This window comes from Nannobrachium achirus (genome assembly GCF_963921795.1).
Source record: "Nannobrachium achirus genome assembly, chromosome: 6".
Lineage (NCBI taxonomy): Eukaryota > Metazoa > Chordata > Actinopteri > Myctophiformes > Myctophidae > Nannobrachium > Nannobrachium achirus.
Window position 1 is genome coordinate 44713905 of NC_137815.1, and position 25626 is coordinate 44739530.

Sequence of the window (25626 nt, forward strand, 5' to 3'; positions counted from 1 at the left end):
GCCTGAGGGATCTAGCTGTAACATGAGAATATATGGTACAGTTTTTCACATTATTTGAATTTCCAACTTTTAAAATTATCTGTTGCCCTGTCTTTAAACGTTATCCTATACAATATGCTGGAAGAGAATGCTGGTACAATTTTGCTGAGAGGCAAAATCACTCTGTGTTGGGCCCACAGGGTGATTTCTCCATTATTGTGAACTTGTGTTTTAGCAGATTTTTCTTTGGCAGCCAGCTTTTGGCAGGGTGTGGCTGCCAACAAAAATTGGAACCAGCTGGTCCATTCCCAGAGGTTGCGAGGCCAATTCATTTTGCGCTTAGCCTAAAACACCACATGCCAAGTTCCTTCATTTTCGGACATTGATAAAGGCTTGAAAGGGCTATGGCTCATTTGAATTGGTACTTGAAATTATGATCAGTCTGAAGCACCAATTCAACTGGCACACTGAAATAATGATTAATGACAAAGACACGATTATGGATGCTGTTGCTGTAGTCAGGGTGCGTGCCTCCTCAGAGCGGGCCGCTTCTGGAGAAGCGCTCATCCGATCGACTGCACAGTGCACACTGGACACTGCACTTCCTGGGGAACTCAGCAATACACGGGCCAAGTGTGAAGTCCATCGGTCGAGCAGTTTGCAAAATGTGCATGCCTATTTGGAGAGGACCATTTCTGGAGAAGCACTCACCCGGTTGACTTTGAGAAGCAGGGATTCAGGGTTTTGCTCAAGGACACTCCATCACGAAGCTAAAAGGAGATGGGATCGAACCAGGACCTTTTGGTTCCTAGTCTACTCTACAAAGGACCACAATGGAAACAAGCCCTCAGGGCTTTTTTCCACTTCACTCCAATAAGCAAGGTAATACACCAGTACAATTATTATACAGTATTATGTTATAATGTACTGCTGTAGCCCACCTACTTTTCCCCCCTGCAAACTGTTAATAAAGTATTCAATCAATCAATCAATCAATCAATCAATCAATCAATCAATACCACCTGAGCCACTGCCACCCAGTGTTCATTTTTTCAGCAAATTTAGATTTAGTCTTAGTCTTTTGAATAACATAACACACCATTTAGTCTTAAAAAAAAGACATAAATTGAGTCGAAGATCTTACCCCATTACAGGAAATGATCAAATTGACCATAATGGCTGAAATGAGAGAACAAGAGAACAAAAGGACCACACATAATGGCACCAATTAGGCCTTCATGTGGAGCAGAAATAGCAACGTAAGAAAATAACTTGCACTTTGTAGTCAACCTCCATTCTCCTTTATGTGCATTTTCTTTGGAAGTTTAGTTGGATTGATATTATTCTTGTCAGTTGTCACGGCTGATTTGACAAGTGAATTGAAGCCATCAATCATTGTCTTATACGATTAGACTAAATAAACTTTAATCGCGTCTCCATAAAAAATGTGCAGCCTCATTTAGTTATATAGCTTTCTCTCACCAATTTTGATCACATGCCCCCCACCCCCGTTTTTATTTATAGCTAAGGGATGGTATGTATTCTTTCTGCATGTATCCCAGTTTCTCTGCCCACAATAAAAACAAACACATTTCCAGAAGGAAAGCTGTATCCACATTCCACGACTCATAAATTAACTATTTGTGATGGCTCAGATCCCTCCAAGTAAAAATTATTTAACAGTGTGTTTTTAGCTTATTGCCTGTTCATTTAAAGTCAGCAATAAGCGAGCCAAAAGTGTGTGTGTGTGTGCTCTGATGAACTACTTCAAATGACTTTACCCTAGGGGCAACAAGACTCCAACCCGCTCATTGCAAATTTTAAGAAATTAAGATTTAAGCTATAAACACACTATCAAATAACCTTCAGCACTAGGGATTTATTTTGAACCATTGGGTTCAGTTAATTTGTCAGGTATGTTTTGGAGCCCCAGGAATTGCAATGTGAGACTCACTTCTTATTACAGTTCTGCCCCTTTTCTTTATCAGGCTGATTTAAGAATTTATAAACGTTTTGGCCTAAGGGAAGACCCGTAGTGTTTAGGGAAAGGAGAGCAGACCAAATGATTGCTGCCAAATAGATTTAATACTGTAGATGTGAATCGGGTCTGAGTTCAGTATTTATTTAAGATGTCAACAATCCAAGCTTCCATGTTTGGTATTCTACAGGCTGCAGCCCCCTTCATTCACACTTATGTTAAGCCACCAATATACTGTCAATGTTCCATATTGCCATCACATGGAAACAGGAGCAAGTGTTGATTTTCTTAAAATGTCCATGTTATAAGATGAACTTTCGACCATTGTAGTCAGGCTCATCAACTACATATTCAAAAATTATGTAGTTGATGAGGATACAGTCACCTTTACTGTCAAAGCCAGATTACAGGGCCTTCCAACCAGACTCAATCTTTCTCTGTGGTACCCTAATACGTTTCCTCCTAATTGTGTGCACTATGACCACAGTTACTGAAACTCACATATTCTGAATGGCTGCTATGTATATAAGGGCACAACAGAATTCTTGACCTACTAGTTGATGACATAAGTTCATATGTTTCATCATCTGCCAAAATCTATAAGCACTTTTGTGTTTCAACGGCCATGTTCATGCACAATAATGAAAATGATGCCTTTTCAGATGTCACAGCTAATGGCCTACACCAGATGTTGTTGTTTGATGAGGACAGTAGAGAAGTGACCATTTTGGAAGTGGCATGACCACACAGTCTGGAAGAGGCATTCCTTACCAAGGTGCTTAACAGTTTTACTGCCAGATGTTATTATTTATTTATTGGGTCTGGTGCCTGCAAAAAGCAGCTTACCTTTGCGACGTTATAGAAAAAGAACTATTCATTTCATTTTTATGTTTTATTTTTACATAATTATGTACTTTGGCCATACTGGCAGCAGAGGGCAGCCTCATGCAAGAATTAATGTGAATTGGGCCGTTCGGCTTGCCATCCATTCGGAACACTGCATCGCATCAGAGCAACAGATCCACAGAAAAAAGCCAGGAAGTGATTTGGTACTCCATTGATGTTAACGTGTAGTGGATTTTTGAGAGCATTACGGGAGATGTCAACATCATCTTACGGACATCAAACAAGGTAAGAACGAGCGTTCGTATTGGCTTTGAGCAGCGTTCAGAATTGGGGCGAACAGGAAAGTCCGTAGCAGTAAAAGAGTTAAGAACCAACATCTTAAGGATGCTATAATTGCGACCGAATGTCGCAGTATACCATGAGAAATGTCGTAGCTTGTCCGTCCGTCCATCTTTCATGTGTCTTTCCGTACAGGAAGTGATGTGAGTATATGGGTATCCCTGATGTCATTGATATATACTGTATATCACTGGCCAGATGGCAAAGGCATGGCCCATACCTGCTGGTTCAGATATAGGGATCTCCATGTATCTGTGTGGCTGGTTCAGATAGGGATCGATGTATATGGATACATATTATTCTGCTTATGACTAGTTTGACGAGTTATATTTATGGGTCCACTCTGCCTATGACTAGTATGACGAGTTTGAAAAATTATTTTTGGACCCCATTAAATCTAGTAAACATGATTTCAATCGCGATTTTGCATGTTCCACCCCCATACAACCCCATCTTTCATACAGGGCAGCCATCTTTGTTTACATAACATGTAAAACATAATGGCTGCTATCTAAGGTAAGGTAAGGTAAACTTTATTGTCCACAAGGGACATTTTGCTTGGGCTTTCACCCCTGCTGCAGCCACACATAAAACATCAATGACAAAGACAATAGAAATACATACAGGGGGGACACAACATTACACAGTGCAAAAAAAGGTAGTTGATCTCAAGAATGGATTTTTTTGTTTGAAAGCTGTGAACAGCCTGCACAAACATGGTGCATGATCTGTGCATGGGCGTGCATGATCTGTGCACTATAAATTACATGGAAGTCTATGGAGACTTCTGGCAGGGAAACCTGAAAGACGGCATGTTCAAAATGGCAGTAGATGAGTTAATAAAGGATAAAATAAAATAAAAAGTCCATATAATGGTCATTCCCAGAAACAAAATCCCTTTTATGCCTGTACAAAAGTTCACACTGTACAGTCCCTCCCCCTGGCCTGGCTCATCATCGGCTCCACCCCTCACCTGCTCACTCATGCACCACACCTGTGCTCACTCCCCAATCAGTGACTCTGGCTATATAAACTGCTTCAGTGCCTGGCTGGCCACTTCTAGTTTGGCAGCAGTGGAAGAACACCTCCCTGAGAGATCCCTGTCCTAGAGTCACCCAGTACCTTGGTCATGCGTTACTGACGTGAGTGATCCTGATTTGCAGATGTTTGTTTGTGTATTGTTAGAACTCACCTGTATGATACCAGAGACTATGGAATGTTTGTTAATGGCCAATTCTTGTATGTTAAGTGGTGCCCATCCCAAGAGTACTGGAATGTTGAACCTGGGCTTAACAGTAATATGGAATGAGTTATTGTTGTACGTTTATTGGTTGCTGTTGTAGAACATGCCATTTAGACCAAGACCATATTGAATGTAGAGGCCGAATTTATTATGTATAATGCTGTTGAATGATCTTGTAGAGAATGTTTATTATTAATGATTTATATTGTTGAATGTAATATTATTGTATTTATCTGTTTATAGAAATAAAACCATGACATAAAATGGGAATCCACCTCTCCTCTCCTCACTTCCTAATCGAAGTTCCATGGTGAAGCTAACCAACCTAACCGGCCCCAAACCCTAGAAAACCCTATCCTTTTCTATATGGTCCTTCGAAGCCCGAATAGCTTTGCCATGGTGGAAGAGGAGCCTAGCTGGTGTGAGCTCGTCAACCATCGGCTAAACAACCCAGTCAACCCGAAGACAGACCAGGAATGGATAGAGAATTTCCAGGAGGGCAACAGAATATTTGAGCTCATGTTAAACGAATCCAAGACCTCGCCTCCACCATCCAGGCCCACCAAGACCTCGGCTCCTCCACCATCCAGGCCCACCAAGACCTCACCTCCTCCACCCTCCAGGCCCACCAAGACCTCACCTCCTCCACCATCCAGGCCCACTAAGACCTTGCCTCGCAAGAATCCTCCTCCTGCCTCCTTGCCTCCAGCGCCCAGGGCCCCGTCCGGCCTCCTTGCCTCCAGCGCCCAGGGCCCCTGCCGTCTCCTCGCCTCCAGCGCCCAGGGCCCCTGCCGTCTCCTCACCTCCTGCAGCGCCCAGGGCCCCTCCTCCTCCTCTTTCGGCTCCGCCTATAGCCCTGCCTCCTCGTCAGCCTCCTGTGCCCAGGGCCCCGCCTCCTCGTCAGTCTCCTCAGTCTCCGCCTCCTGTAGCTGGGCTCCTTCAGTCTACACCTCCTGTAGCTGGGCTCCTTAAGTCTCCTCCTCTGCCTCCTGTAGCTGGGCTCCTTAAGTCTCCTCCTCCGCCTCCTGTAGCTGGGCTCCTTCAGTCTCCGCCTCCTGTAGCTGGGCTCCTTCGGTCTCCGCCTCCTGTAGCTGGGCTCCTTCGGTCTCCGCCTCCTGTAGCTGGGCTCCTTAAGTCTCCTCCTCCGCCTCCTGTAGCTGGGCTCCTTCAGTCTCCTCCTCCGCCTCCTGTAGCTGGGCTCCTTCAGTCTCCGCCTCCTGTAGCTGGGCTCCTTCAGTCTCCGCCTCCGCCTCCTGTAGCTGGGCTCCTTCAGTCTCCGCCTCCTGTAGCTGGGCTCCTTCAGTCTCCGCCTCCGCCTCCTGTAGCTGGGCTCCTTCAGTCTCCTCCTCTGCGTCCTGCAGTAAGGTCTCCTCAGTCTCCTCCCCCTCCGGCAGCCAGGTCACCTCCAGCCGCTAAGCTTTCCCCTCCTCCGTCGCCTCCAGCCTCCAGACCCCCACCTCCAGCCAAACCGCCACCTGAGCCCCCCCCAGTACTCATCTGTTGTTCATGGGGCGGCCCTACAGCCAGTGTGACTTTTTTTGGTTTAAATCTTTACAGATTTGGGGCGGCTGTACAAAAGTTCACACTGTACAGTCCCTCCCCCTGGCCTGGTTCATCATCGGCTCCACCCCTCACCTGCTCACTCATGCACCACACCTGTGCTCACTCCCCAATCAGTGACTCTGGCTATATAAACTGCTTCATAAACTGCTTCATAAACTGCTTCAGTGCCTGGCTGGCCACTTCTAGTTTGGCAGCAGTGGAAGAACACCTCCCTGAGAGATCCCTGTCCTAGGCCGGCTTTACACTGCCACTGAAATCTAGCCTGAATCAGATCTGAGTCACTTCAAAAGTGGAATCCGATTTTTTTTAAATAGTCTAAATCCAAACATGTCACATTCAGGTCACATGAAATCCGATTTTGAAAAACCACATCCAGAGGTAGTTTCAAATCCGATCCATATCGGATCTGAGGACATCTGACAGTCTGAAAGCAGCAACCACATCCACCCCATTGAGTTATATGCAGGTCACATACAAGCCACTTCAAACTGGCCAAGCGTCACCGAGCGCGGCTGTAAATTACATCATTACAGAGCGCGAGTATTTACTATTTGATTACAGCGCACTGAGCACATGAGAAAAACAAAAGAGAAGACAGAAAACATGTGAGCTAAACAGTGAAAACGAGAGAGAAGAGCGAAACACAAGAGTAAAGAAAAGAAGAGAGAAAAACAATATTAACGTGTGTTTACTATGGTCTATTATGTCGCATTTCCTGAACGTAATCAGAACGTAATCAACCAGCGTCGCCGTAGTGACGTAACGCCATGACGCCTACGTCGTTACCACGGTAACCAAAGCATGCATGTCGCCGCAGAGCAGCGTTGGGCTAACGCTGTCTGAATGCACAGATCAGATCTGTGTCACTTGCAAATGCTGTGTGAAAACTCTGGCCAAAAGATCAGATTTGAAACCAAATCGGATTTGGGCTGGATTGGACTGCAGTGTAAAGCCGGCCCTAGAGTCACCCAGTACCTTGGTCATGCGTTACTGACGTGAGTGATCCTGATTTGCAGATGTTTGTTTGTGTATTGTTAGAACTCACCTGTATGATACCAGAGAATATGGAATGTTTGTAATGGCCAATTCTTGTATGTTAAGTGGTGCCCATCCCAAGAGTACTAGAATGTTGAACCTGGGCTTAACAGTAATATGGAATGAGTTATTGTTGTACGTTTATTGGTTGCTGTTGTAGAACATGCCATTTAGACCAAGACCATATTGAATGTAGAGGCCGAATTTATTATGTATAATGCTGTTGAATGATCTTGTAGAGAATGTTTATTATTAATGATTTATATTGTTGAATGTAATATTATTGTATTTATCTGTTTATAGAAATAAAACCATGACATAAAATGGGAATCCACCTCTCCTCTCCTCACTTCCTAATCGAAGTTCCATGGTGAAGCTAACCAACCTAACCGGCCCCAAACCCTAGAAAACCCTATCCTTTTCTATAATGCCCATATATGGAGATTTCTGAGGTCATCAATCCCAGGCCGAAAACGTTAATATTAAGTCCATATATGTACATGGATATATATATTAATAAAGGATAACATAAGTAAAATGTCCATATACAGTATGGGCATTCCCAGATGATGCCCTGTTAGGGTACTCCCTTATGCCCATATATGGAGATCCCCAGGCATCAAACCCAGGTCCTAACTCGCCAAGGCCCTGCTTGGCTTTACTAATTAATGTACGTTTTATGCCCATATATATGGAGATTCCTATATTGTCAATATTAAGGACATTATTAAGGATATTATGTTATCAATATTAAGGACATATCTGGGAATGCCCATATTTGGTAATATCCATATATGGGCATGTTTTGACATAACATTGTTGACTATCATGCAGGGGTCTCCATATATGAGTAACTGGTCCCATATACATCACTGGCCAGATGAGAATTGGCGCGACCCCGCCCTTTAGCTAGGGTGAGGTCACATGTCGAGGTCGCATGTCACCCTGAGGTGTCTTACTAGTACAGCTTGGGTACAAATGTAAACTTCTTTTGTGTGTGTGTGTGTGTGTGTGTGTGTGTGTGACAGTCCCTCTCAATTCCTCATCTTCCTCATTGGACCTCCATTAGCTGCAGCAGCAGAAGGAGCAACTCTTTCCTTTGGGCTGAGCTTGACGCGATGGATTACCAACAGCGCACAATAGCTACAAGGCCTCTGCTAATCACACTATTGATCCAGTAATTCCAGCCATTTGAAACTCTTTACCTTGGTGGGTGGTATCAATGAATAAAGTCTCTGCTCCTTTCTGGGTTCGGTGGGGCACCCGCAGTCTCAGGGGGAGTTGATTTAGACCAGTGCTTTAGCATGCAGCCGCCACAGACTTCACAGCAATGTCTCTTGCATTGAGAAACAAACGGCGGGTGGATGGCTGATTGACCTTCATTCCCTTTGTCTGCTTCCTCGGGGAGTGGCTGGGTGCGTGCGTGCGTGCGTGCGTGCGTGCGTGCGTGCGTGCGTGCATGCATGCCGAGTGTGATGTACTGGTAATCATTGTGTTGTGTTACACTTTTCTTTTTTTAGATTATTTCTTTTTGGGGGGGGCTTTTATGCCTTTATTGATAGGACAGTAGACTGACAGGAAATGGTGGGAGATATGGGGAGTAACACACGGCAAAGGTCGTCCGGATCGGGAATCGAACCGGCGACGCAGCCAGGCATCCATGCCTATGTGGAAATGCCTAAATGGTATGCACCTGGACCAGTAGGCCAGCGGGCGCCCCTTGTGTTACGCTCTTCAATTATGTGTTGCATTGTGCTGAATTGTACTGCTATAAATGTTATACTATGTTATTAAGTTTTGTGCTGTTTTTAGCATTGCATTATGTTGTGTTGCACTTTGATGCAATGGGATGTGCCACTCCTTTGTGGCAAGCCAAGTCTGCAAGTAAAGATTGTTACATAGGGAAACACAACTGATGCTAGAGAGGAGAAGTCTCCAAAATGTTACTCCTATATGGAATATTAATGTTGTGGAAAAAATATCTTGGTTTTAGAGAACACAACTCAGCTCCATTACATGCAATCACAGAATCAACACCTAAAGAGCATGTTAACAGGCAGACCGTATCATTTTTCAACTAACTATTCTAAGTAACAACTCTCTCATTCTGTAGTTGTGCGATTGCCCCGAGCCATTAGTTATTATGTCATTCTGTCTCTGACTTAGATTTACTGCGACACACCTCCTTGACAATAATAATGGTTTAGTACAACAGGAGCAAACTCAGCACTGTTATGTTCCCCTAAAAAAAGAGAAAAAGAAAAAAAGAGTTGTGCTGAAATTTATGACATTGCTCTGCGTGTTCACTCTGCAATGAGGCAGATGGTGCCAGGCAGCTAATGGTGGGTTTGATTTTGCCTGCCACTGTGCATATTGTAATTGACCCTTTTACTGTAGTAGTTCTGCAGGGATATGAGCTCTTAGACACCACAGAGCACCATAATAGAATGTTTTTCTGCACCTTTTAATTACACATGCAACATTACAGACTGAGATAACAGGGCAGTTGGAGATGGATGAAAAGCAGCGGTGGGGTAGAGACGCATTGCTGTGCTACAGTACATGCCAAAACACTTCTTCTCCTTTACAGATACACTGTCACGTTGCCCTTGAAAGGCCTACTGTAGGAGCAGGTATGGTACTACTGTAGGCGGCAATACTAAGTGGTGTTTGATGTGCTAGACAAGAAATGAAGGAAAAGATGCAGATACATAATGTACAGTGTAATTCTGAGATGGAATCAATTGACTAAGATGTGAAAATCTAAGATCTAATTGTGTGTGGGCCTTGTCTTTGGGAAGTATACCAGCGTCATACTGTATTGTTCTTGTAAAACTTGTAGCTATATATATATATATTATATAGAGTGTCAATTTAAAGTTGTTAAATGCAAGGTAGGCCAACATACAGTGCCGGTAGGTATGTTTGGGAATGCATTTCTTCTACCAAATGGTTTTGAGCACCACCTGCAATTTATTATGTTGCAAAGAGATGACGCCACACATGACCAAGTGAGAAGAGAAAATTAAGTTCCATTCTATAGAATGGCCAGCAGAGGGCGACTGCTGCGTTAAGAGTTCCGGTTTTAAACTACGAAAGTCAGTTACCCTAGTTTTCACGTGATTTATTAACAGTAGACATTTTCCAAACGAGTAAATATTGTCAATCATTAGCATGATGTTAATTTTGTAAATAGAGAAATAGATCTATGCTACTATGCTACTATTGTGAGCTTGTAGGTTTCGCTACTTTTGACAATATTGTTTGACTGCCCCTATCAGCAGAACGTGTCATTTTTAATTATGCCGAAAACTGGGACAATTTATAGAGAATGTTAAAAACTGGCCCATTTTTGTGTTTTAGAGATAGAGATAGCTTTGTGGAGACTTGGGACCTCCATGAGACCTTACCAGGACAATCCTGGCCAAACCGGGACGTCTGGTCTCTGTTAGTACCCAGCCAGCACGCCCACATGGGTCCCGCATGGGTACGAGTTGGGCTACTTGGGTACCACGTGGGCATGGGCTTGATGTGGGCAAATTACATGGGTCCCACGTGGGATACATGTGGGATACCTGGGCATGGGTTGGAAGTGGGCTTTCCCACATGGTTCCCACATGGGCTACACGTGGGCTAACTGGGCATGGGATTGAAGTGGGCTGGCCCAAGTGGTTCCCACGTGGGCTACATGTGGGATAACTGGGCATGGGATGGAGGTGGGCTGGCCCAAGTGGTTCCCACATGGGCTACATGTGGGCTAACTGGGCATGGGATGGAAGTGGGTTGGCCCACGTGGTTCCCGCGTGGGCTACATGTGGGCTAACTGGGCATGGGATGGAAGTGGGCTGGCCCACGTGGTTCCCGCATGGGCTACATGTGGGCTAACTGGGCATGGGATGGAAGTGGGCTGGGGCACGAGGTTCCTGCATGGGCTACATGTGGGCTAACTGGGCATGGGATGGACGTGGGCTGGCCCACGTGGTTCCCGCATGGGCTACATGTGGGCTAAGTGGGCATGGGATGGAAGTGGGCTGGCCCAGGTGGTTCCCGCGTGGGCTACATGTGAGCTAACTGGGCATGGGATGGAAGTAGGTTGGCCCACGTGGTTCTCGCATGGTCTACATGTGGGCTAACTGGGCATGGGTTGGAAGTGGGCTTGCCCACGTGGTTCCCGCATGGTCTACATGTGGGCTAACTGGGCATGGGATGGACGTGGGCTGGCCCACGTGGTTCCCGCATGGGCTGCATGTGGGCTAACTGGGCATGGGATGGAAGTGGGCTGGCCCACATGGTTCCCGCATGGTCTACATGTGGGCTAACTGGGCATGGGTTGGAAGTGGGCTGGACCACGTGGTTCCCGCATGGGCTGCATGTGGGCTAACTGGGCATGGGATGGAAGTGGGCAAGCCCATGTGGTTCCCGCATGGGCTACATGTGGGCTAACTGGGCATGGGATGGAAGTGGGCAAGCCCACGTGGTTCCCGCATGGGCTACATGTGGGCTAACTGGGCATGGGATGGAAGTGAGAGTATGTTTTAGCCCCTGTCTGTCCGTCCGTCCGTCCGTGCGTGTGTGCGTCCATGTGCACGCACGCACGCACACACGTGCGTGCATGCGTGCGTCCGTCCGCCCGTCCGTCCGTCTTCTAGCTAATCTCCGGTGCCGTTGGCTTTTTCTCTGCCAAACTTTGCACACACACACTCCCTGGATCCCAATTCAGAACCTTTGCCCCACAATTTTTCACTTGGCCCTGTTCTAGCGCCACCATGAGGTAGATGTTTGCAAAATCCATTTATGTAAACTACCCATAGAGATGTTGCCCACAAATCATGCACATCGGTAGACAGTATGAGTAAGAGTCTTTCATTTTCTTTGTTGTCAACTAAATCTCAAGAGAATATGAACTTCATCAAATGACACAATGCATTCCACTATCATGGTCTTGTATGTGTGAGCCAATTTGTGTGTGTGTGTGTGTGTGTGTGTGTGTGTGTGTGTGTGTGTGTGTGTGTGTGTGTGTGTGTGTGTGTGTGTGTGTGTGTGTGTGTGTTGTCTAAACTTGAATGCAAATATATGGCATTTAAATATAAATACGACTTGACGATGCTCACTTCCTAACTGTGAAGTGGCAAACCGGTTTTGGGGGTACAATAGCCGTCTAACCTCTCCCATTTGAAAAGATATGCTAAGGACCCCAGTAAATGAAGACTGCACTGATTCTCAACCATTTTAATTCAAGTTTGACACGTTTGATATGTCTGAGTCTGAGACCCCGTCAGACTCAACTCAAACTTCAACACGTTTTGAGCTTGTAGATCTGCTATTTTCGCTATTTATTATTAAACCTTTTGAGGCACAGTGTCCTCTGGACTAGTACATTTCACATTCACTTGTCCAGTCCAGTCACAAAAAGTCACTTGTTCATTTGCCATTTCACAGTCTTTTTTTATTTTATTACCTTTTTTCACTAAAAAAAACTAAGCCCTGATTACTAAAACTATGACTAAGTGTACTGACAACTAAAACTTGACTAAATAAAGACAGGATTACTCCAACAATGTGTTGTGTGTGTGTGTGTGTGCGCAAAGTGAGGCGTTGTGAGCTTGTAGATAATCTATTTTCAGTGTCCAATTTTCAATATCCTACTTTGACTTTTACTCCACTACAACTATTTGAAAACTTTAATTACTAGTTACTTTGCAGATATAAGTGATTATATTATAAAACATAGGCTACATTAATCCACTTTAGCCCTATTTTATACCGAAGATGCGGCACGTTGTGAGCTTGTAGATGTGCTATTTTTTTAATAATTGTTTAGTGAGGTTCTGTTACAGTAGCTTATACATAGTAGCCTACAATGTATATCAAACCCCCACATTTTTGGCAGCAGATGTGCTATTTTCAAACATTTTCAAACAGTTTGATGATAATACTTTCGTACTTTTAAGTACATCTTGTATTCCAGACTTTTACTTGTAACAGAGTATTTCTGTACTGCCATATTGATACTTTTAATTGAGTAAAATATTTGACTACTTTTTTCCACCATTGTCCATAGGACATAAGGAGAGATAAGAGGAAAAAAAGATAACTGAGTCTTTAGTTTTCTTTTTTGTCTACTAAATCTCAAGAGAATATGAACTTTATCAAAATGCAGTTGTACTGTTTTAACTCTGACTTTGTATTTTAACCGTTATGTTTTTTTCTCTAGGACATATGGAAACAATGCATTCCACTATCATGGATTTAATTTCATTTTGCACAGTTTAAAAGTAGCTTAAATTATAAAACACCTCTAAAAGTGGATTACACACAAAAATACATTAAATTATAAAACTACAGATTAGGCCTATATAATTAGGCCTATACTGCTCCATAAACTCCCTGCAGTCAATAGACTTCAACAGAATCAGAACCGCCCCTTTCACAGTGGAGAGAGAGAGAGAGAGGGAGAGAGAGAGAGAGGGGGGGGGGGGGAGAACTGGCCAATCAGATGCAGCCCTTTGTTATTTGAATTCCCAGAGCGGTTAGTCCACACACAAAGACATACAGACAGAATTTCACAGGTACTGCAGAGCTGCTGCTAGTGTGTGCTATCTTACAACGAAACATGAACTGCATACTGCGTGTCATCATTTTTGCTGCTTTTTTCATTTCTTCAATTATTCAATCTTCATTCTTCGATTGGAAAACTAATTTAAGGTAAGAAACTAGTCTTATTGTGTGTGTGTGTGTGTGTGTGTGTGTGTGTGTGTGTGTGTGTGTGTGTGTGTTTAAAGTGGTGTAAAGTAACTAAGTACATTTACTTAAATACAATTTTGAGGTAATTGTACTTTACTTGAGTATTTCCAATACTTTTACTTCTACTCCACTACAACTCGGATCCAAATATTGTAGCCTACTTTTACTCCACTACATTTATTTGAAAACTTTAGTTACTAGTCACTTTGCAGATATAATTATATAAAACATACATACTTTAGCCTACTTTATTTTATACCATGGCTATTTGAAAATAGCCTATCTACAAGCTCACAACGCATAGGCTTATATACCTGCTATTTTCAAACAGTTTATACTTTTACTTTTGGTACTTTTAGTACATTTTGATGCAAATGCTTTCATACTTTTTTAATTCTGGACTTTACTTGAGTACATTTACATTGCAGTATTGATACTTCTACTCAAGTAAAAAATGTCAGTACATTATCCACCACTGTGTGTGTGTGTGTGTGTGTGTGTGTGTGTGTGTGTGTGTGTGTGTGTGTGTGTGTGTGTGTGTGTGTGTGTGTGTGTGTGTGTGTGTGAGAGAGAGGGGGGAGGGGTCAAATTCTTTTAAAGGGATTAAAGTATCTTTATGTGAGACATTTAGAGTGAAAGTCTTTAACTCAAATCTTTGCTTGTGGGGGTCCCTGGAACAAAATAATTTGCGCTGGGGGTCCATCCTTGGAACAAACTATTTTGAGATGGGGTCCGTGGCCAAATACATATTTTGGGGGTCCTCAATTAACCACTGATATAGGCAGATTCTACACATGTCTTAAATCCTTTTTTTTTTACAAAAACATATGTTGCTAGCAGTGGTTCCCATTCTTTGTCATGTAGAGTACCACCAAAATGACATGTATTTGGTCACAGACCCCCAACGCAAAATATTTTGTTCCAGGGACCCCCAGAAGCAAATATTTGAGTTAAAGATTGTCACTCTAATTTTGGTGTATTCTGCATCTAGCTTAATGGCATAGTCACATCATGCGAGCTACTAGTTGGTAAGCCCTTTTGGGACCACTGTCTGGTCACAAGTTTTGCTGAGATTCTTCACTGTGAGAGTGTGAATCAGTGCTGTCTGGTTTCATCATTTGGTTCAGAAGAATGCATAGCATATTTGAAGTGGTAAAACCAGCAATTTAATGCATAATGGATCACTCTACGCTTGTTGATAGATTGAACAGTTATCAGATTCTTACAGGGATATTTCACTAGAAAGGCTAGACTAATTTCAAACTTATTTAGTTTCTGACCAATGTTTTTTTATAAAGGGGTTGCCAATCTACAACCTCACAGCATATTGCATAGCGGTGTATCATTTTTATTGTTATTTTCAAATAGCTGATTCATCATGTATATATAATTGGTTAAATTTAGATACATTTTGATCCTTATATGAACTTTTTGCTGGGGACCCCATTGGACCCCTAATTTTGAAGCACTGCACCAGTGGTTCAAAATTACATATTCTGAATAGGATCACATCCTAAAAAGTTCATACTTGCATCAAAATCATTTAACCAGTATTTACATCAGCTATTTAACAATAGCCGATCAACAAGGTCAAATCGCACCGCTATGCAATGTGTTGTGAGTTTGCAGATCGGCAATCACATTAGTTGGCTTCAAAATTATTCAAGCGTTTCTAGTGATCCCTGTTTGATCCCTATTTCTAGTGAACCCGTTTCCTGATCCCTGATAATCGTTCAATGAATTAATCTGTCAGCAAGTTGAGACTACTAAAATAAGAATGCTATGTATTCTATTGCGAGTTGATCACTTCAAGTATTCCTTCACCATGATTCACCAGGAGCTGGGTGGCTATACAATATTCAAATCAATATACATTATTTTAAGCATTATTATGTTTGTGTTACAGATTTTGTGGCATCATGGAATCACTTGGTTGTGCTCGGACCAAACGACGGCGAATCAAAGCCAGAGTTGCAGTGTACGTGAGTCCCCGAGAGTGAGCCGCTCGAGTGACGACCAGAGTCCAAGCAGTGCACGTGGGTCCCCGAGAGTGAGGAGCTCCACTTGAAAGGCAGAGTGGGAGCACTCCCAATTCCAGTGTAGTGGAGTTGTATGAAAAACTCCTGATCCAGTATGAGAAGACGCAGGAGGATCTCAAAAGGCTGACGGCGTTAGTGAACCAGGTGCTCAGGAACCAGGCTCCTCCTCTGGCTGTGTCGTTGTTGGAACCACCTGCAGGAGCAGACTTCCCACTGAAAACCGTTGCGGATGTCGATTCCATGAACGAGAAGCTGAGCGACTCTGCGTTCTTGTCTGGAGTTGTAAGTTTGAATCTTATTCACTTGAAAATGTGCTAGTATTGTATTGGTACATGTCAGTAGGGGGAAATGGAGCAAGCAGTGAAAGTGTGATAAGATAGATTGACTGCTTGTTGCTGTTCACTTACAGCTTTTCCTTCCTGTGACTTTTTCCATACACTCAGGTTGCCATGGTGGGTGATATCGGAGGTGTTTCGCTGGATGATGCTACCAGACGAATGATGTCGTACCTCCTGTCACATGATCTGGCAAAACAGTTCAACCTTTTTGGACGTAACGACAAGAGGAAGTTCAGAGACCTGCGCCTTTATGATGTCATATATGGTATGTTTGAGTATTGAATTGCTTTGTGTAACTTTACTTTATATGTCACTTTAATTAAATGTTTTAATTTTAAGGCATGCCACAGTATGAATAATGGTGTTAGTTTATGCTTCACACGTGAGTCTCGCCCGCCTCAACTGTAACCAGCTGTCAGTTAGATCCTTTTCCTTTTCCTCATTCACAGATCTGCTGATCATTACAATCCAATTACAATCCATTACAATCCAATCTGAGCTCTTGCTCTGTACGGGAGGCTCCTTTAAATACGACTTGCATTCACTATAGCTCTCCTTGGTTTTGATCTTGGATATGCTGCCTCCTCCACCCCAGCATCCACCCAAGCTAACATGTCAAAATATTGCTATTGTACTACTATTGTAACCCTATGGGGGTTTTTGCTTAAAGTTCCCTGGTTTTGCATAGCAAGCAAGCATGAACAAAATTCAGGGAACATCCTTAATGCCAAGTTTAACTGTATTACAATTGTTGCAATAAATGAGTGTTCCTGATTAAAATATACAGCAGAGGAAACGGGGTGAAAAAAAATTGGAACTGATGTCACTCAAAAAGGTTTCATATTCCATCATTCTAACAGTTGTCTTCTTGTCATTTCTTTTAGGGGGACTTAAGAAAAACCCTATCACACAAGAGACCAACCACCAGGCTGCAGAAAAGGCCATCTCCAAGTGGTTCATTGGTGCTCGCGATAGAGGTGGGAACAGAGTCAGAGGTCAGACTGTACAGCGTCCTCAGCTGGATGATGCACCTCCCCAGTAGACCAAGTCTCTGTCTCTCTTTCTCTCCCCTCAGCAGCACAATGCTGCCCTGTGGTTGGCTCAAAGAAACACCCACACGCACAGTGTTTGTTTTTGGACAATTTTTATCCATCATTTTGTTCTGTTTGCAGTCTGTGGAGCAGCTTTTTCCATTTTAAGTGTGTTTTTTTATATACCACATGTACATATACAGTATGTATATTTGCTGTGACACTGCTTCTCTTTATGTACATTTGATGTGTGTTCTCTGGCTCTTGGCTCATGCAACACCCACACACACAGTGTTTGTCTGTGGAGCTGTTTTTTTCCCTCCTTTTTACATTTTTTTAAGTGATTTTAAGTGTTTTTTTTGTTTATACCATATGTACATATACCGTATGTATATTTACTCTGACACTGCTGCTCTTTATGTACATTTGCTATTTGTGCCTTTTGACACTGCATGCTCTTGACACTGCTGCTCTTTATTTACATTGTGTTTGTATTAACAAAGTTTTTGTTTAATAAACTTTGTCAAAATATATTGTCTACTTTCATCCTTGCAAAAATATTTCATGTGTTTACTGTTTACAATTATTAATATGGTTGATGTCTAGGACCAAAAGGAACCATCGCACATCGAAGGCCCAGTCAGAAACTACTTACATTTGCCTAGGAGCAAGGTTGAGCCCACTTGGATCCCACATTTATCCCCTATGGTTCCGACATAGAATTGCCTAGGTGGGACCACGTGGGCTTGCCCAAGTGGTTCCCACCTGAGTCCTAAATAAATTTGCCAAGGTGGGGCCCACCCAGGGCCCATGTATAACCCATGTAGAGCACATGCCGGCTAGCCCAAGCGGCTCCCACCTGGGTCCCATATAAATTTGCCAAGGTGGGGCCCACCCAGGACCCATGCAGAACCCACCCAGAGCCTACGTGGGCTAGCCCAAGCGGCTCCCACCTGGGTCCCATATAAATTTGCCGAGGTGGGGCCCACCCAGGACCCATGCAGAACCCACCCAGAGCCTATGTGGGCTAGCCCAAGCGGCTCCCACCTGGGTCCCATATAAATTTACCAAGGTGGGGCCCACCCAGGACCCATGCAGAACCCACCCAGAGCCTACGTGGGCTAGCCCAAGCGGCTCCCACCTGGGTCCCATATAAATTTACCAAGGTGGGGCCCACCCAGGACCCATGCAGAACCCACCCAGAGCCTACGTGGGCTAGCCCAAGCGGCTCCCACCTGGGTCCCATATAAATTTACCAAGGTGGGGCCCACCCAGGACCCATGCAGAACCCACCCAGAGCCTACGTGGGCTAGCCCAAGTGGCTCCCACCTGGGTCCCATATAAATTTACCAAGGTGGGGCCCACCCAGGACCCATGCAGAACCCACTAAGAGCCCACGTGGGCTAACCCACGAGGGACCCTTGTGGAAACCGCGGACATTCCCACATAGAACCCACGTGGGCTAGCCCAAGTGGTTCCCACCTGGGTCCCATACAAATTTGCAGAGGTGGGGCCCACCCAGAGCCCATGTAGAACCCACGTTGAGCACACGTGGGCTAGCCCAAGTGGTTCCCACCTGGGTCCCATATAAATTTGCCGAGGTGGGGCCAACCCAGGGCCCATGTAGAACCCACGTTGAGCCCACGTGGGCTAACCCACGAGGGACCCTTGTGGAAACCGCGGACATTCCCAGGTGGGGCCCATGTAGGGAAGCCCAACTCATACCCATGCGGGACCCATGTGGGCGTGCTGGCTGGGTAGCCTATGCACATGATGACACATTCTGCGTCCTCTGTCCATCCACTTGGTCTCAGGACCACAAAGAGCACAGACTGACTGTGATGCCGCGGTCCCTGCTCTCACACTCTCCCTCAGCTCGCCTATCTTCTGTTATATAAAAAGATTCGCCTCTTCGTAGTGTGCCACGGGCCATTAAAGTTGTCCCACAGCAATAAGCCTTTGTCTGCGCGGCCAAACAGTTGATGCTTGATAAGCGTAATCCTCACTTGTCTTTTAGCACAGTTACTCCGAACCCCCCCGCGCCCCCTCCATGATTGTGTGGGCTGCGAGGCCCTTCACAGAGCAGCTAGCAATAAATTACTCACTCGTGTCTGCCTTTTGTCTCTGGATTTGTGAGACCACTTAGAGCCGCTTTGCACTTCTGTGCGGCCACGGCCCCTGCAGGATGGAGTTTACTGTGACTGCGGTGACTAGGCAGCAGAAGCACACCATGGAGTGGTTCCAATTTATTTGTTCGCCATAATAGTTTTGCGATGGTATCCTGGGGGTTGTGAAGCAGTATGAAGAAGCTGTTTATACATTTTCAAATAAAGCCCGTACGGATGTTAGACCCGACTTTTATCTTAATTTGTATCATATTTTCTATAATGCAGCAAACCCTAGAGGTAGTGAACTTTCCAATTCCGTATGCTTATCAGTAAGCGAAATCCCGGGTTGTGGTTAAGTAGACAGTGTAACAACTTTATCCATTATCCTCCAGTTTCTTTCTGTGCTTAACTAATTCAACTTTGTCCGTCTGTTGTCATTTGGTAGACGTGTGGGCCTTCGCGCATTAAAATCTCACAGCAACAGTTTGGGTTTGTGCACATCTCTGTTTTAAGATGGTGTGTTCAAAGTGATTTGAATATTTCAGAGCTTCATCAGACCACAGGCTTTTTGAAGTTCAGAGACAAACCTCTCTCTCTCTCTCTCTCTGGCTGCTCTTGCCCCCTAGCCAAGCATGGTCACCCACGTTCCCTCGTAGCTTTACCCGCAATCCCATTAATCGCATTAGCGGGGCTTCTCAAAGGAGCAGCAGCCAAGTTGGATTAATTGGCCGCCTCTATGCAAAGCAGGCACACGTAACAGAAATTCAATACCAGGAGTGTAATGAATGATTAACAAAACATTTCACAGCTTACCCAAAGGCTAGCAAGGAATCATGTTATGCTAGATGTTCTCTCCCTTGCCCTTGCTCTTATCATGGTTCCTGTATGCCAAAAAAATAAGAAAAAGAAAGAGAGAGGGAAATTACGTAGTCTTTGAGGGAATAAATTGAAGAAAGTCAAAATGTCAATACGGTACTTTGTTTTGTATCAGAGTTGTTAGATGATGCTGGCATTCTCCGTTGTCATCATCATCATCATCATCATCATCATCCTCATCATGCCATCACTTCCTCTTCAGTGCAGTATTCCTCATTCCCGCCCCAGTAGTCAATGTGTCCTGTGTGTCCCCTCTGGCTTTCCATACATCAGCCCCTCGCCGACCCATGGGAGAGTTTCAGACAGGAGGGATCATTCATTATTGAAATGTCCGAAGGGGGTAATTCTCATGAGGCATATTTCCTCAGAATGCAGTGAATCTACAGCGAGACATTTAGCTTAATGTGGCTGTCAGGGAGACGGCAGACAAAAAGTCACTCTGTGCCATCTGGAGACCCACGGTGCTCTCTTCAGCAGCTGAGATTAAAAAATACACAATACAGGTCATGAAAAAACTAGCTCATGCACATTCCTAAGATCAGTTATCTCAACTTTAAGGGTAAAGGGTGGTATGAAAGTGAAGTTATGTTGATAGTAACATTTTAGAGAATGCCGCCATTTGTTATAGGCCTATATATAGCAATGAACGTCAAGGGACATTACCAAATGGTCACAACAGGGAGTCTCTGGTTCAATTCCCGGCTGGCTGGACCATTTTGCTGAATGTCTCCCCCTTCTCTCTCTCTCTCCTATAGTTTCCTGTCTCTCTTCACTGCTGCTGCCAAAAAAGGTAAGGAGAAAAATGCTTTCTTGTGCATATTGTTGTCGGGTGAAAACCTTGTATGTCCAAAACCTTTTGTTTTGCATTAATAATTTTTAAATGATTTAAAATAGTGAAAATAGCCGATCTACAAGCACACAACGCCTCGCACCGCGGGGCGTTGTGTGCTTGTAGATCTTTTATTTTCACTATAGTTACAGGCTTGTATGATGAAGCTAGGGCTTCACTTCACGAAAAAACATGCACATTTGAAACTTGGAGATACAAGGTTTCTGCCCGACAGCAACGATATGGTACAGTATGTATCTTTTGAATCACGGCTCCCACAAGGAAACAACAGGATCTACTTTTCATATATATAAGATTTATTTGAAAATTGTACAGACACTGAATAGTGGAATGCATCTGAATTCACTAGAGAATGCATACAGTATCAGAATGTGAGGAATACCGTGGGATACACTGTACAGCAAAATATTTAAAAGCTTATTTATACACTCCTGACATACCCAGAAAGGTCAAGGTTCATATTTATTTACCATCAGAGCGATAATAGAAAACAGATACCCGCATGCATACTGCATGATACAAAAAAACGTAAAAAATAAAAAGGAAAAAAAACTGCACCTGTCTTCAGCTTGGAATGGATAACAGATGTGCTTCCTTGTGAGAATGGATAGCAGGTGCGTTGTGCCGGGTGCTGTGCCAAAAAACTGCAAAATGGCACTGCACCAAAGGCTTTAAATAAATAAATGAAAAAATAAATAAATAATCCCTGGTATCAGTTACACTTTAAAAAAATAATAATAATGCTCTCCCACAATACACCATCCATAACTGTCTAAAAATAAAAAATAATGGGATGAAAAAAGGATAAGGGTAACAATGATTATTAAGAAGTAGAAGTGAAAGGTTTAACTGAGACCAAGTGCTGTTTTTGCCTTTTTTTTTGTCTTGGACTGGAGAGCCTTCATTACCAATGCGTTACTTCCCATATCCTGCATGCTGATACCGGCCTTAACAAGGAACCTGGGAGGTGACAGGGACCTGCTAATGAGACATAGGTGAACCAATCAGACACAACCAGCTGTTAGAGACCATCTCTCATTGCGGTGCCACACCTCCATTACTCTACATGGCCATGTGGCCATGGCAGTATACATGTGTCTTCTGCCTGCTAATAGCATTGTCAGATGTTGGTGTAGCCTACTTAGGACCTTTTCTCAGGCAAAAAGACTGCTGCAACTCTGTATACACAAGCAATTCACAAGCAAATATTTTTGACTCAACTACTGGGGTGCCACTGGTGTCTTTTAATTAAAACTCGGCAGCAATGTCTCAAGAAAATGACTGCCAGATGACCACACTATGGAGCAGGACAGTACATGAACCATAGTCCATATTTCTGCTGTGAGTATTTGGTGAAAATGGCAGCTCTACTACAGTACAAGCTTAACACATTGGCTGCCCCTAGATGGCGCCAGAGTTATCCCCTCTGGCTGCCCAGGTCCACCACCATTCTATTGCACATGGCCCTGCTGCGTCAGTGCATGCGTAATGACGCGTAATGACGTCACTTGGTCACATGACCGTAGTCAAGAAGTTTTTTTCTTCCACCTAGTATGGGCCAGTGTAGGATTTAGCTATTGTTTGCCGATCTAATTTGGTCATGTTTCCAGCCACGCCCGGAGTTTTAGCCTTTTAGTTTTAACATCAAAGAGTTTGACGCGTGGGCACTCGCTGAGTTAAATATCTATTTTTGGCGAATATATGTGGATAGAGGGAAAAAAGTGATGATGGCCAAGTACTATATACATAGGTCAATGAAGTATATAGGATTTAAGGATTTCATTGAAGTACTGTAGATAGGATTTAAGTGATTAAGTCAGACTAATTCACAAATGCACACCATGTACCTACACACTCACACACTTATACTGTATGTACATCTATACCAATACCATACACATAAATATTGTTCTTCAAGCCCACAATTTTACTGGCTGAAACATGAGAATTTTGTTTAGTTTCAGCTTGTTCAGAAGTTCAGAGGCTAGAGAGACGTATAAGAGAGAAGTGTGTGTGTGCGTGCGTGTGTGTGTGTTTGAGAGGGACTTATGCTTATTTTTCTCTAAAGAGAATAGCTCAAACTCTCGCTTTTTAATGCTGGAGTAACTGGTGGATTGCCAAGCCAAATTAGTTGCCAGCAATTGAAGAGCCACAGGCTGTTTGATAAACCTCTTCTAGCAGATACCAGAAGGACGCAATCCATACAACTTTATAAAAATGTTGGTTTAAGTTTAGTCGTAGGTTCAAATCATTAACTTTAGTCAAGGTTAAGCACTTATAGTGTGGTTACATAAGGCAGTGTTTCTCAATCTTTTTTGGCTTGAGTACCCGCTTTCCCAGATTTGTATATCCAAGTACCCCCTTTTCCCGACAAAAATGTTTTCCTTATAAAACTGCAAATTAAAACCATAAAACCATCACAAATAATAAAGGGAGTAAGAGTTTCAAACGGTGCCTCCTGAACACATTTATTTTCAACACTGTGGCCATAACATTTCAGTCCAGTTTTCATGTCAATGACTTACATTCAAACATCATTCAAACACATCCCAGTTGCCTGGTACCATAATTTGGGTTAGCAACTATCAGGCTCACAGCACGTTTCTCCAAGTGTCATCATTAAACATAACAGTGATGTATAGGCCTACTTCAATTTTTCTTGTATGGGGGCATTTTCTGAGTACCCCCTGCAGTACCTCCACGTACCCCTAGGGGTACACGTACCCCCATTTGAGAAATACTGACATAAGGCATGGGGTTGGTGTTGTTGATGTTATGGCAGTGGTTATCAAAGTTGATTCCAGGGACTCTGCGGGTTCCTTTAGGGGGGTCTAAATTGACCCATACAAGTCTATAACTCTGACAGTGTACAAATGGAACCAAATGAACCTGTTAGGGTTCACTAACGGGTTCATTTGGTTCCATTTGTACACTGTCAGAGTTAAGGGGAGACCTTGAAAATTGTAAGTTTGAGAAACACTGTGTTAGGGTAATGATATGGTGACCTTTCTTGGGTGGCCATAGTGATGAGCCATCATCCACTGGGCTTGTATCCAATAATGTTTGCATTTCCCAAACAGGCTGGCCCTTTCAAACAAAATTCTCGTCATTTTGATAAACAGCATCATCGAAAATTCTATTGGGTTTGCCGTATGTCAAGGCTATTGGTATGGACAGTCAAGTGAGTCTCCCTGGTTATTGTTCTTGAAAAGACACTCACGATGTGCATCACAGTGACCTGTAGACTATCAATGAATTTGACTCCACTCAAAGGCATCACTTTTGATTTGGCCAAGAAATCAGCAGGCCTTCACCAACTTGTTCATGGTAACAGGTTATCAATGAACGCTGTGTCACCTGTGTGTGTCACCTACATTAAAAACACGAGGTCTTATCAAACAAGCTGTATGTGTGAAATATTGAAGTTATGAAGGAATGCCAATGATGAAATAATAAAAACAGAGAAAAGAAAAAACACAAAGTCTTTGGTTTTTGAACACCAGCATGTGACAGCTTGAATTTAAACATTTGACATGGACTGTTAAACACAGCGCTGCGTATGAGTGGCCTTTCCATTAACATTTACAATCCATGCTGGGCTTCCAATGAGAACTTGTCAAATTAGTTCAGGGCCTGCCCCCTCCTTCCACTCAATGGTAAGTTTCTGTAATTTGTTCTTAATCTGTATCTCTAGCTCCCTGTCTCTCACTTCTAACATTGCAGCCTCATCGCTGAGATCGCTTGGCATGTGCAGTAGGATGCTACAGATGTTCTACCAGTCTGGCAGTGCAAGTGTTCTCTATTTTGGAATAACTTGCTGTGGGGGCAACAACAGAGCGGGTGACAACTTCAACCTCAACAGACTGGTGAGGAAAGCGGGCTCTGTCGTTGGGTCCTCTTTGCAGGGGATGGAGGAAGTAGCCAGGGTGCGAACGGCTAAAAAGCTGGATACCATCTTGAATAACTCCTCCCACCCCTCCACCCTGAGATCCTCGGTTACCGGAGTAAGAGAGGAAACAATGGTTCATCTACCCGGGACGGAGATGCGAAAGACTGGGAAAGTCCTTTGTGCCGGTTGGTCTCAAGTTATACAATGAGACACATGACGGTCGCTTGTCAAGGACAATTGTAACCATAGGACAACTGTAACCTAACTTAACTGGAACAATAGTTGTACTGACTCTGACCTCTTAGGAGGGTTTCATGCAGCATTTTGCTGTGTTAAGGTCTTTACACACTGCTGCGTTTTTCGGCCGAATATCGGGGCAAATTTCGGAGCACATAAATAATAGAATCGACCTCACTTTATGTCAATCACGTTTGCACAGGTCCTTAGGTCGAAAACCCTTTGGTCCGACCACCAAAACCTAACCTTAACCCTGACCCTAACCTCAGTAACCGTGACGCGGGTGATTAGCTAACCTGCCGACGCTGGTGAGTAGCTAACCTGCCGAAGGTGTTCGACCCAACGGGAGTTCGACCTATGGGGCAGTCCCTGTTTGCACACTGGCGCCGGTTTCGTATTTCTTTTCGTTGATTTTCGCAAAAGTCGCCACTGGGCTTTGGCGGATTTCGGATTTTAAAAATGTGCAACCAGCTTTACTCTTCATGTTTTTCTTTTTTTTTGCACTGGCAATGGACTCTTTTGTTTGGCTCT